The following is a 12861-nucleotide window of genomic DNA, read 5'->3' as shown; positions in this document are numbered from 1 at the left end:
TTGACAAGGGCATAGCGATCTCCACACTTTGCTCCCAAAGGGCCTCCATTAAAATCCTCTTGGGGGACTCTGATGGCCACCTGGATGGGGAGGTGTTGGTGGGGAAGTTTCTTCGGGGTGTCTCTGCTTCCCGTCCTTGTACCTATAAGGGCCTTCCCCCAGGGATCGTCCTCCAGACTTAAAGTTCCTTCAGGGGCATCCCTTTGAGCTCCTGTCGGAAATTGATATCAAGCACCTTACTCTGAAGACTGCTTTCCTGATTGCCATCACGTCTGCCCATAGGCTGGGGGAGGTTGGGGCTCTGTTGTGTCAACCCTCTTTCTTGAGAGTTCTGCCGGACTCTGGTTTTGCGGTGTGATCCCAAGTTTCTGCCTAAAGTTGTGTCTCAGTTTCACACTTCTCAGGATCTGGTTCTCCCTGCGGTTTTTCAGAAACCCCAGGCGCCGAACGAGGTGGCTTGGCATGCCATTGAGGTGCGGCGGGCAGTTCTGGAATATTTGGCTCGGACTGCCCCTTTCCGGCAGTCTGATAGTCTCTTGGTTACTTGTGGCCCCGTGGAGCGGGGCGTAAGGCCTCTGTGGTTTTCATTAGCCGGTGGATCCGTACTGTTGTCTCCATGTCCTATTTGGTTTCTGGCCTGCCTGTACCTGACCACGTTCAGGGTCGATCTACCAGGGGGTTAGGCTGCTTCCTGGCCAGATGCTGTTATCTCTACAGAAGATTTGGGCGTTTCTCTACAGGGGTTTGGCTGAAACCTGGGCGGATCAGAGCACCTTTGTCAACCACTATCAGTTGAACGTCTCTCACTCTAGGGATGGTTCCTTCAGGGTTGGTGTTTTGTCTGTTGGGATGTGATTATTGGAGTCAATAAAGGTGTTTTTTTTTGTTGCTGCACTTCTGTCTCTGTGTCTCATTGGGACCTCTCCCTGTTGCTGCTATGGTATGCCTCATGAAGTAAGTACTGGGTCGAGGAAGAGTGGACGTGGAGGTAATGCTCTGATTACTTACCAGCAATCTTCATTACTCCTAATCCTACTCTTCCTCGTCACAGTACTGACGACCGGCCTCTCCCTCCCTACGGGGGTTCCCATGCTGCGGCTTGAATACGTTAAACAGGAAGCTGAGGGTCAAGGGGAGAAGTTAGACAAAAGAAAAGAAATAGAAGAAAGTCCTGTATCGGAGGCAGGGGCCTCATGAAGTAAATGCTGTGACGAGGAAGGGTACGACTAAGAGTAATGAAGATTACCTGTAAATTATTAGAGCAATTTGTTGTATAATTCTCACAATAAATGATAGGAGGCGGTGTGGTTGCAAGTTGTGTGCTTTTATTCTTCTGTGCCACTCAAGTAAATCTGCAACATATATGATATGAGTCAATGATGGGCAACAGGCCCTGGAGCTGCGACACAACTCGTGTACATGCTGAGAGTCTCTCTTGCGGCTTGGAGGCCTCTTCTTGGGAGGAGCGCCCGGGAGCGTGTCCTGCTGCGTGGCTTTCTCCCGCTCGAATGCCTCACTGAGCGCGCGGGGCCCGCACTTCCGGCGGCGCACGTGATCTCGCGAGACCAGCAGGTCTTGCGATATCTCTACACACTTCCCCCTGATAATGCAAAGGCAGTTCATTGCAATACATAGTCATTGTATCTCACCGGTCTTCTGTGTTCCCTTCGCGGACGATCGCCTCTCTCACTGCACACGTCCTGCTGGTCATTTTCTCGCTCGAGAGTTGGGGCATCCACTTGAATCTCATTTCCTTCAACTTCTCTTCTGTCTGTCTCCGGCTCTCGTTCTTCCCCCCTCTCATTGTCCATTACTCCTTCAGCTTCAGACCTTTCATAAGTCTTTTCTCTCTCTTGCCTCTTTTCAAATGTGGCTACTCTTTCCATGTTCCATGTGTGCCCATCTTCGGTGCGGACATGGTTGGCTCCTCGGTGAATCACCTTCACAGGTCCGCTGAACCGTGAGCCCGTGATCTGATCCTTGGTCGGTAACCGTATTTTGATCCAATCTCCTTCTTTTACTTCTGACTCTTGTTTGGTCCTTCTTCTTCTGTCGCTCCACCTTTTCATGCGTGCCTTGTTGTTCTCTATTCTCCACACCACTTCCGACATGTTTACTTCTTCGTCTTCTCTTACTTTGGCCAACCATGGCGGTACTAGCGTGGATGCTGCTCTCCTCCCTCTCAGCATGCGAAAAGGAGAAATTTGGGTGATCCCGTTGGGGGTCAGTCTGTGAGCTGCGATGGCCTCTTTTGTTGTTTTGAGGGGATCCAATCCTGAAGCGGTTGCTAATTGGATGGCTCCCTTAATTAACCTATTGTCCCTCTCGACGAGCCCATTTGCTTGGGGATGGTAGAGTGCTGCTTTCTTCTGGTGTATGTTGTGCTTCCTCAGAAACAGTTCCATGTCTCTGGATATAAGTTGTACTCCGTTGTCTGTTACTAACTCGTTGGGGAGCCCTTCGCTCTGAAAAATGGCCGTCAGGACCTCTTTTACGGTTTCGGTCGTGATGTTAGGAACAAACTCGGCCTCGACCATTTCGATAAATAGTCCACTAGTACTATGCCGTACCGATGCTCGGGCGCCATCGTCTCCAAAGGTCCTATGAAGTCTAGACCCACTTTTGACCACACCGCTTCCGGGGTTTATGTGGGAATCATGGGCGCCTGTCCGATTTTCAGGCGCTTGTCACTGTTGAGACACTCATGGCATCTCTCAATCATGGTGCGGATCTCCAGGTCCATGGACGGCCACCAGTAGGCTTCTCTCACTCTGCAACGTGTCATGGTGTTCCCCAGATGGCCCGCAGGGGCCCTGCACAGAATGATTTTTCTCATGCCTGCGGGTGGGATTATCTGGTCGGTTTTCATAATTATGCCGTCGGCTTCTGAGATCTCATCTGCCACTTTCCAATAAGGTCTCATACCTTCTGGCACTGCCCTTTCGTCTGGCCATCCGTTTTTGATCCATTCTCTGATTCTCACCATGGTAGGATCCTTTCCGTCTTCTTCCATCCAGTGTTTTTCGCTGAGTTCCAGGTAGTCGGGCGCCTTGAGATCTGTAATGGATGCTACAATGCATTCTTCTTGTAAGAAAGTGGTGGCATTGTCCTTGCCCTCTGGCAATCTTGACATGCAGTCTGCCTGCAAATTCTTCCATCCGGAGATGTGTTGCACCTCGAAGGTGTATTCCTGCAGTTTTGCTGCTATGCGTGCTAATCGGGGTGTTGACACTTTGGTGCCACCTGAGCTGAGCATGTGGATGAGGGGCTTATGGTCGGTAACCAACTTGAACTTCGTGCCCCACACATATGTCCTGAAATGTTCCACAGCCCATGTACACGCTAACATCTCCTTCTCTATGGTGGAGTAGTTTTGTTCAGCTGACGATAGGGCTTTCGAGGCAAACGCTACCACATGTTCCGTGTCGCCCTTCTTCTGAGTGAGGACCGCCCCTAGTCCATATGCACTGGCGTCTGTAGTCATGACTGTACTCCACTCTGGGTTGAACGGTTGCAAGCATGGCGCTTCAACTATGTGTTGTTTTATGCTTTCCACCGCTTTCTTCTGATCTTCCTGCCACGTGTACTCCGACCCTTTTTTGAGGAGCTCTCGGAGCGGTGCTGAGGTTTCCGAGAATTTGGGGATGAATTTTGCATAGTACTCCACCATCCCGAGGAATGACCTCACTTCGTCTTTGTTGGTGGGTTCTGGAGCTTTAATTAAGGCCTGCAGTAAGTTTTGCTTGGGACTTATACCTTTCTCTGATATTTTGTACCACAAATACACAACTTCTTTTGCTTTGAACACACATTTTTTGTACCTTAATCTCACACCCGCTTCTTGCAGTTTGGTGAGGACGGTTCTCAATGTGACGTCGTGCATCTGTTCGTCCTTTGCGTAGATAAGGATGTCATCCTGGAAATAAGCCACGTTCCTGACGTTCCGCAGTAGAGCATCCATCATGCGTTGAAACGCTGAGGCTGCAGATGATAAACCAAATGGCATTTTGGTGAACTGGTACGTGCCAAACAGGGTGATGAAAGCGGTGAGTGGCTTGGACTCCTTGTGCAGTTGAATTTGATGGTAAACGTTCCTCATGTCCAGTTTCGAGAATACTTTGGCTTCCTTCATCATGAGGATTAACTCATTTATGCTCGGCAGCGGGTAGCTGTCTGCAATAACTTCCAGGTTTAGGCTGCGGAGGTCAATGCATACTCTTAGCTCTTGTGAGTTCTGTTTCTTTATGAGTACCACTGGGCTCAGCCACTCAGAAGCTTCAATTTCTTCGATGACGCCATCTTTCTTCATTCTGTCCAGTTGGCTTCTGAGTGTGTCTCTTGCCGTTGTCTGTACTGGCCTTAATCTGTGCTTGACCGGAACTGCGTTGGTTTTGAGTAATATTTTGTGGACGAAGCCCTTGATGTGACCAGATTCTTCCAAAAATAGTTTGGGGTAATCACTTTTCACTACTGGTGCGCTCCTCCAACTGACTGACAGTACCTGATCCTCTGTGCTGGGGTCCAGCTTGATTTTCAGTTTCGCCTGGTCGTCCCACCCTAATACCGCTGGGCCTTCTTGACTAAAGTAAACTTTGGTGGTGGTCTCTCTTCCTTTGAACTCTACTTTCCCTTTGATGTAGCCCAACAAGTCTACAGACGCACCACCAAAAACTGTAGGCTTGTGCCGTGTGCTGAGTACTTGGGCCGTCTCTGTACCCATCATCTCTTTGTACGTGCGTAGGGGTATTATGGTGAGATCAGAACCCGAATCAGCCATGACCCTTGTTTCCAGTCCATTTATTTTGATTGCACAGTGGGGCTTTTCCCTTCTGGCCCGTGAGCTGTTCACCATGATGACTGTCGGTCTCCCTTCATCTTCCGAGGACGAATCCCTCTCTGTGTTGTGTTCAGCGTTAACACTCGTGATCTTCTTGTTGCGCCACCGAGACATGATTGAGAAGTGACCAATCTTTTTGCATACTGAGCACTCCTTGTCTCTTGCTGGGCACTCTCTATCGAAGTCTAGATGCTTCGTGCTGGTGCACCTGTGGCATTTCAACGGTTCTTTCTTCCCCCATTTTCCTTCTCTCGCATCGAGGACCGGCCTCTCCTTCTTTGGGCGGATTGCCACTGATTGAACTTCGGTAGGGCCGTGGCCGCTTGCAAATTCTTTCCTTCTGCCTACCATCTCCTCAACTGCTCTCGCTATTTCAATAGCTTTTTCCAGCTGCAATTCCTTCTCTAAAATGAACTTATCTTGTACTTTTCTGCTGTTGGTGTGGACCACCAGCATGTCGCAGATGAGAGTCTCAGCGTTGTTACCAAAACTGCAGAGCACCGCCAGTTCGCGCAGTTTGGTGACATAATCATCAACGGGTTCGGACGCCTCCTGTTTGCGGCTGTAGAACCGAATCCTGTGCAGGACGGTATTCTCCTTGCTGGCGAACCTTTTAACAATCCTTCGCACAGCCTCCTTGAATTCATCATCATTATCACCAGCTACCGGCTCCGGGGTGAGACTCCCAAACACCCTCTGTCCTTCAACGCCCAGGGCATTTAGTAACATCGCTCTGTGTCTCGCCGCCGAGTAGCCCGCACCGCCCATGGCCTCTACATACGTTGTGAATAAGGGTTGCCATTGTGTCCACGGAATGGCAAGCCTACCTGGAGTTTGCAGGAAGGGCGGTGGTGGTGTCGCTCCTTGCATGGCTCCATGCGGGTTTTAGTGATGATCCTCGTCGCCAATTATGTTGTGTAATTCTCACAATAAATGATAGGAGGCGGTGTGGTTACAAGTTGTGTGCTTTTATTCTTCTGTGCCACTCAAGTAAATCTGCAACATATATGATATGAGTCAATGATGGGCAACAGGCCCTGGAGCTGCGATGCAACTCGTGTACATGCTGAGAGTCTCTCTTGCGGCTTGGAGGCCTCTTCTTGGGAGGAGCGCCCGGGAGCACGTCCTGCTCCGTGGCTTTCTCCCGCTCGAATGCCTCGCTGAGCGTGCGGGGCCCGCACTTCCGGCCGCGCACGAGATCTCGCGAGACCGGTAGGTCTCGCATATCTCTACACAATTGTAAATAAAGTTTGACTTAACTGCTGCCCAAGCAGCAAAGAAAGAGGAAGGGAAGAGAAAGGAAGCCAGGTTTATGGACGCAGTTAGAGAGGATTGGATACAATAGTCACATGGAAACAACATTCGACCTATCATAAACGGACTACAAACAGCTGTTTTAATGGGAAATGTCGTTTTTGTGATGGTTTCTTTTTAATATTCTTTGCTTTAATGCTGCTCGAGAAAAGAGAAGAGTAAGCATAATTCGGGCCTCCAGTCTTGACACAGAATCCGAGCACAGGCAACCTTGTCCTGCTAAAAAGGAAGACAACTCACCTTTCAACCAGCACAAACGATCACAATCTGGTTTCCAAAAGTCATAAAAATGTTGAGAACTGGTCGTTCAATGTGACCAAATACAGCGCAGTATAAGTGTGCGGTTTCCATTGATATTACGTGGCAGAAGTGTTTTATTAGCAAAATGTCCTTCGAGCCGGATTTGAACCAGCGACCTAAGGATATCTGATTACCTCACTACAGTCCTCCGCTCTACCAACTGAGCTATCGAAGGATACATGTACGAGCGCTTGCAAATGGCATGCTGAATGACCAGCACACAACGTGAAAGATATCATTGTTTATACGTGTGATTTCAATATTGATCCTGCTCCCTATAGTTGCACTTCAATGCCTTAAATTCATTATCAGGCTGTATACCGCGTGATTTTTTGACACCAAGAGTACCGTGCGGGTTTGGTTCGAAAGTACTTAAAGATCAACTTAGAACACAGCCAAGGGCCCATCACACATCTACAAGAAACAGCACGATGGAGAGAGGCTCCGTGCACCTGATAGTTGCACCTGGAGCCGAAAATGCGATTTTTCTTTCGAAATGATTTGGCGAGCAGCTCTATTGATCTCCTTCCTGATATCCCACCCGTTTTGTTCCATTGTACTTGCTTGTTACAGAATAAACAAAGAAATGGAAAATCCGATGCTATAACTGGGGCAATATTACAACAACAAAAAAGGAAGGAAATGAGGTCTAGGATTGCAGATGTCTGTTTCTTTGCAAGACGACCGAAAAGCACAATCAATCAGCCGAAATAGCTCAGTTGGGCGAGCGTTAGACTGAAGATCTAAAGGTCCCTGGTGCGATCCCGGGTTTCGGCAGCGGATATTTTTTAAAGGTTTTTCATGCTGCTCCATTTGATAATCAGAATCTTTTCACACTTAAAGTTATCATTGAATGGCAGACGATGCAGTGGAAATAAATCTCTAATTCTTATTTTTCTACTATATCTCCCCAAATGTAATTTCCATGTTAAAACTTGTTGCTCATTTCAACATGTCCTGTCTGTGCCATGAAAAATAGACTTATAGGGGTCATAATATTTCAATGTGACTCAGGGCACATATGGCCATAATTCACAACTCACAGTACTGGGCATTATTTAGTTTAATGCTTTTGCAAAGATTTCCAGTTGCATAGGTGTTTTTTTTTTTTAAGGGGCTGCGGTTGAAGGAATAGGTGAAGTGGTGACAACTTTTGAATTTGCGCGGGTGGGGTGGGGTAGGGTAGGTGGGTGAACCATTTGGTGCAACTTTTGACCCAGATGATGTCCTGGGAAATTATATTCTACAGAATGCCATCACACAACATGACATCATAAGCAGTGACATCCAATTACCTGTGAGCGACACACAGTCCTTGTTAATGATGTCCAGTTTCCCACCAAAACAAAAAGTGATGGATTTAAGGTTTTGCAGAAGTCATAATCACTGGCACGTGCCATTCTTCTGTGTAACCTTCCCTATAATTATGTTGGCCAAGAATATCTTCACCAGCATATACAAAACACCAGTGCAGAGTAGAATCCTGTCACTGTGATGCACTGTACACGGAGCACCCGTAAATTAACTCTTGCCAAATAAAGCACGCAGCAGGTGTTTTCTTTCAACACACACCACTCATGTCTATTGTTTTTGTCCGGCTAAGGTGATGGTGGTTCGGGAAGGGGGTAAGGGCGGGGGCGTCAAATGTTTCAAGATCGGGGGGTGGGGGGTGCAGCTATGCCCCATGAAGCAGTATAAGTGTTCCAATTTTCTAATTTATCTTGCGGAGGGCAAGTGTGTGTTGATGCGGCTAAGCCGGGTACCGCACCAATCACACAGGACTGGATAGGGAGACAAGGGGTGCAAAAAAGGATGGAGCGGAGATGGACCCACCACGGTGCCGGGCTTTGTCTGTATATCTGGTAGAGAGTCGCAGGGCTGAACGTCGGAGGCGGTCTGCGGATCAGAGGCAGGATCTAGGCAGTGGCAGAAGATCAGAGGGGCGTTTCGTTCCCCCAGGCAAGGTTTTATACATCCCGGTCCTATCCAGTCCCCAGACAGTGATCGAGCACGGGTGCAACCGAAAACTACCCTCCCTTTCTCTCATAACTATATTGTTTCTGTATCAATTTTCTCTCTATTTTACTGTCGTACTGAGCACTACTTTGTTCGTTTTTTCAGAGCCCCGAGGCGGAGTTATGAGGTGTATACATAAAAAAAGTGCAGGTTGAGACCACAAGGGTCCACTGCAACCAGGAGTTAGAGCACGGCACCCAGGGGTACAAGTCCTTAGTAATGGCCACAGGGCAATACAATGATTGAGGAGGGTTGTGGGGGGGTTTGGGAACTGCAACAAGAGACAGCGTCTGCCATGGGGCTAAGCTGCCAGCTAACAGGTAAGTATGTACATTGAAATGAGGAGGGTCAAATAAAGAAAAGGGGAAAGAGGGAAAGGATAGGAATGGAGGGAGTTACGAGATTTCAGCAAGGGAAGTGGTCGGTCAGTGGTTTCAGCTGGGAGCTTTGCCCCCATGAAAGGAGTGTTCAAGCTGCCAACCTTAGTGCCATTTGCCCGGGTGCCTGGATGAGGAGGCCAAGAATGTCTTCACCGGCATATCCAGGATGCCAGTGCAGAGCAGAATCGTACTAAGTTAACTCTTGCCAAATAAAGCACCGCTAGGGAAGATTTTCCTTAGGTGCAATTTTCCCTCTGTTTATGGACCGCTCCAAACTTTTTACTTTTGTTTGGCTAACCTAACCGGACTTTTTCCTGTGGAGCGCAGCCTTCAGCTGCCCTCCTCTGGGCTTTTGTTCATCTGTTATGGGGATACTGACACGTCCTTCATACTGTCAGTACTGACAAACTATATTTCCCTTAGTCTTTGATTATGTTGTCATTTCTTGATAACTTTTGATCTATGTGCCAAGTACCTTACAGTAACGCACATAGGGGTCCTTTTGTTTTATGGCCCTAGACACACTCTAAGGATTTTCTGGTGACTGTACAGGTGTGCCTAGGACAAACTGGTGGCAGCAGTTTACTTTTATAGTATTTGTAATTCTTTTTAGTTAACCATACTGCGTTTACTGCGTTTGGCTCAAGACTGTGGCCACTGCCAAAATGGCTGTGGCACAAAGTCTTTTGTTCTGTCCTTTGTCCATTTTGTCCCTTTGTCTTCCCCCAGCTCGATCAGACAAGGGCTTTGGGCATGCAGCCACCCGTGAAAACCACAACTTTCGCGGGCTCCTGCATGTCACGTGTGCTAATGCCCAGGAAGAGGATTGGGACTCTCTGGTCCCAATCTACACTACTGGTGCCAGTATGTCTGGTATGCCTGAATGACTGGAACCAATGTGGACCGCGATTGGTTCATGCCTGACGTTCATGCAAGAGAGCATATCTTTTGTTGGCTATCCTAGATTTGAGCATGAAACGAATTTCGGATGAGAGAGGGGGCTCTGTATCCATTCCAGGTCTATCAACTGAAGTTCTCTCCAAACTACATAAGGACCAAGTATCCTGAATTGCCAAAGGAGACCTTTGGAACCACCAGAGAAGTGCTGGAAGGTTTGGCACCCTGAGCCTGCTGTTGTTCCGTCAGACCCCTGCTCTTGTATCCACCACAGAAGGCCTGCAAGTGCGCTTCGACCCTTTGGAGTAGGGGGAACAACTACTCTCAGCACCTCCTGATTACCCTCAAAAAGAGCCTCATCAGAAGTGTTCCTGGGCCATCCAGCAAACTGACAAGCTTGAACCTGGGGTATCGCATAGGAGCACTGCTGTTCCGAGTTGAAACTCGAGACTTGGGGAATCGCTAGCTTGTGGTCCTGGGCCCTCTCCCGCCAAATGTTGTCCTAGCTCCTCTGGGTCGCGATTTAAAAGAGTGTGTCATGCCGTGAGCATTTGCAGTACCTGCATTGCCCGGATGTGGTGACGGTTATTGTATTAGCCTTGCCTGCCTGCCCCCTTGTGCCCTGTGATGTGCTGCACTGGAACTGTCCTCTTTTCTTCATCGTGAGCTGAGAAAAGGCTACTGTCCCGCCACAGACGATCGTCCTGTCCCGCAGCTGCTGAGAGCCAGAGCAACGTGCAACTGCAGGGGTTGAACCTACAAGCTACCTGGCCTACACTGGCAAAGTTTGGCCCAGACTGTGTCGAGGGTGGGAGAGTACTTGCATCACTTACCGTCTACCCGCTATTCTCCAGTTCCTCCAGGAGGGTTTTGACAAGGGCATAGCGATCTCCACACTTTGCTCCCAATGGGCCTCCATTAAAATCCTCTTGGGGGACTCTGATGGCCACCTGGATGGGGAGGTGTTGGTGGGGAAGTTTCTTCGGGGTGTCTCTGCTTCCCGTCCTTGTACCTATAAGGGCCTTCCCCCAGGGATCGTCCTCCAGACTTAAAGTTCCTTCAGGGGCATCCCTTTAAGCTCCTGTCGGAAATTGATATCAAGCACCTTACTCTGAAGACTGCTTTCCTGATTGCCATCACGTCTGCCCATAGGCTGGGGGAGGATGGGGCTCTGTTGTGTCAACCCTCTTTCTTGAGAGTTCTGCCGGACTCTGGTTTTGCGGTGTGATCCCAAGTTTCTGCCTAAAGTTGTGTCTCAGTTTCACACTTCTCAGGATCTGGTTCTCCCTGCGGTTTTTCAGAAACCCCAGGCGCCGAACGAGGTGGCTTGGCATGCCATTGAGGTGCGGCGGGCAGTTCTGGAATATTTGGCTCGGACTGCCCCTTTCCGGCAGTCTGATAGTCTCTTGGTTACTTGTGGCCCCGTGGAGCGGGGCGTAAGGCCTCTGTGGTTTTCATTAGCCGGTGGATCCGTACTGTTGTCTCCATGTCCTATTTGGTTTCTGGCCTGCCTGTACCTGACCACGTTCAGGGTCGATGTACCAGGGGGTTAGGCTGCTTCCTGGCCAGATGCTGTTATCTCTACAGAAGATTTGGGCGTTTCTCTACAGGGGTTTGGCTGAAACCTGGGCGGATCAGAGCACCTTGTCAACCACTATCAGTTGAACGTCTCTCACTCTAGGGATGGTTCCTTCAGGGTTGGTGTTTTGTCTGTTGGGATGTGATTATTGGAGTCAATAAAGGTGTTTTTTTTGTTGCTGCACTTCTGTCTCTGTGTCTCATTGGGACCTCTCCCTGATGCTGCTATGGTATGCCTCATGAAGTAAGTACTGGGTCGAGGAAGAGTGGACGTGGAGGTAATGCTCTGATTACTTACAAGCAATCTTCATTACTCCTAATCCTACTCTTCCTCGTCACAGTACTGACGACCCGCCTCTCCCTCCCTACGGGGGTTCCATGCTGCGGCTTGAATACGTTAAACAGGAAGCTGAGGGTCAAGGGGAGAAGTTAGACAAAAGAAAAGAAATAGAAGAAAGTCCTGTATCGGAGGCAGGGGCCTCATGAAGTAAATGCTGTGACGAGGAAGGGTACGACTAAGAGTAATGAAGATTACCTGTAAGTTATTAGAGCAATTTGTTGTATAATTCTCACAATAAATGATAGGAGGCGGTGTGGTTGCAAGTTGTGTGCTTTTATTCTTCTGTGCCACTCAAGTAAATCTGCAACATATATGATATGAGTCAATGATGGGCAACAGGCCCTGGAGCTGCAACACAACTCGTGTACATGCTGAGAGTCTCTCTTGCGGCTTGGAGGCCTCTTCTTGGGAGGAGCGCCCCGGAGCGTGTCCTGCTCCGTGGCTTTCTCCCGCTCGAATGCCTCGCTGAGCGCGCGGGGCCCGCACTTCCGGCCGCGCATGAGATCTCACGAGACCAGCAGGTCTTGCGATATCTCTACACACCTCCCCCTGATAATGCAAAGGCAGTTCATTGCAATACATAGTCATTGTATCTCACCGGTCTTCTGTGTTCCCTTCGCGGACGATCGCCTCTCTCACTGCACACGTCCTGCTGGTCATTTTCTCGCTCGAGAGTTGGGGCATCCACTTGAATCTCATTTCCTTCAACTTCTCTTCTGTCTGTCTCCGGCTCTCGTTCTTCCCCCCTCTCATTGTCCATTACTCCTTCAGCTTCAGACCTTTCATAAGTCTTTTCTCTCTCTTGCCTCTTTTCAAACGTGGCTACTCTTTCCATGTTCCATGTGTGCCCATCTTCGGTGCGGACATGGTTGGCTCCTCGGTGAATCACCTTCACAGGTCCGCTGAACCGTGAGCCCGTGATCTGATCCTTGGTCGGTAACCGTATTTTGATCCGATCTCCTTCTTTTACTTCTGACTCTTGTTTGGTCCTTCTTCTTCTGTCGCTCCACCTTTTCATGCGTGCCTTGTTGTTCTCTATTCTCCACACCACTTCCGACATGTTTACTTCTTCGTCTTCTCTTACTTTGGCCAACCATGGCGGTACTAGCGTGGATGCTGCTCTCCTCCCTCTCAGCATGCGAAAAGGAGAAATTTGGGTGATCCCGTTGGGGGTCAGTCTGTGAGCTGCGATGGCCTCT

The 12861-nt window shown here is 49.1% G+C and overlaps 2 non-coding genes across 2 annotated transcripts; one reads left to right on the top strand and one right to left on the bottom strand.

The window, feature by feature from the left end:
* Nucleotides 1–6539: 6539 nt before the first annotated feature.
* TRNAY-GUA (transfer RNA tyrosine (anticodon GUA)) lies at nt 6540–6626 on the bottom strand. Its single transcript is given in 2 exon segments — nt 6540–6575; nt 6590–6626. It is a non-coding gene; the product is annotated as a tRNA-Tyr (tRNA).
* Nucleotides 6627–7155: 529 nt separating this feature from the next.
* On the top strand, nt 7156–7228 carry TRNAF-GAA (transfer RNA phenylalanine (anticodon GAA)). The gene has a single exon. It is a non-coding gene; the product is annotated as a tRNA-Phe (tRNA).
* Nucleotides 7229–12861: the final 5633 nt, after the last annotated feature.

Source organism: Ambystoma mexicanum (assembly GCF_040938575.1).
Source record: "Ambystoma mexicanum isolate Mex_15411 chromosome 12 unlocalized genomic scaffold, UKY_AmexF1_1 Mex_chr12_unloc.2, whole genome shotgun sequence".
NCBI lineage: Eukaryota > Metazoa > Chordata > Amphibia > Caudata > Ambystomatidae > Ambystoma > Ambystoma mexicanum.
This window is presented reverse-complemented; position numbering and strand designations above follow the sequence as displayed.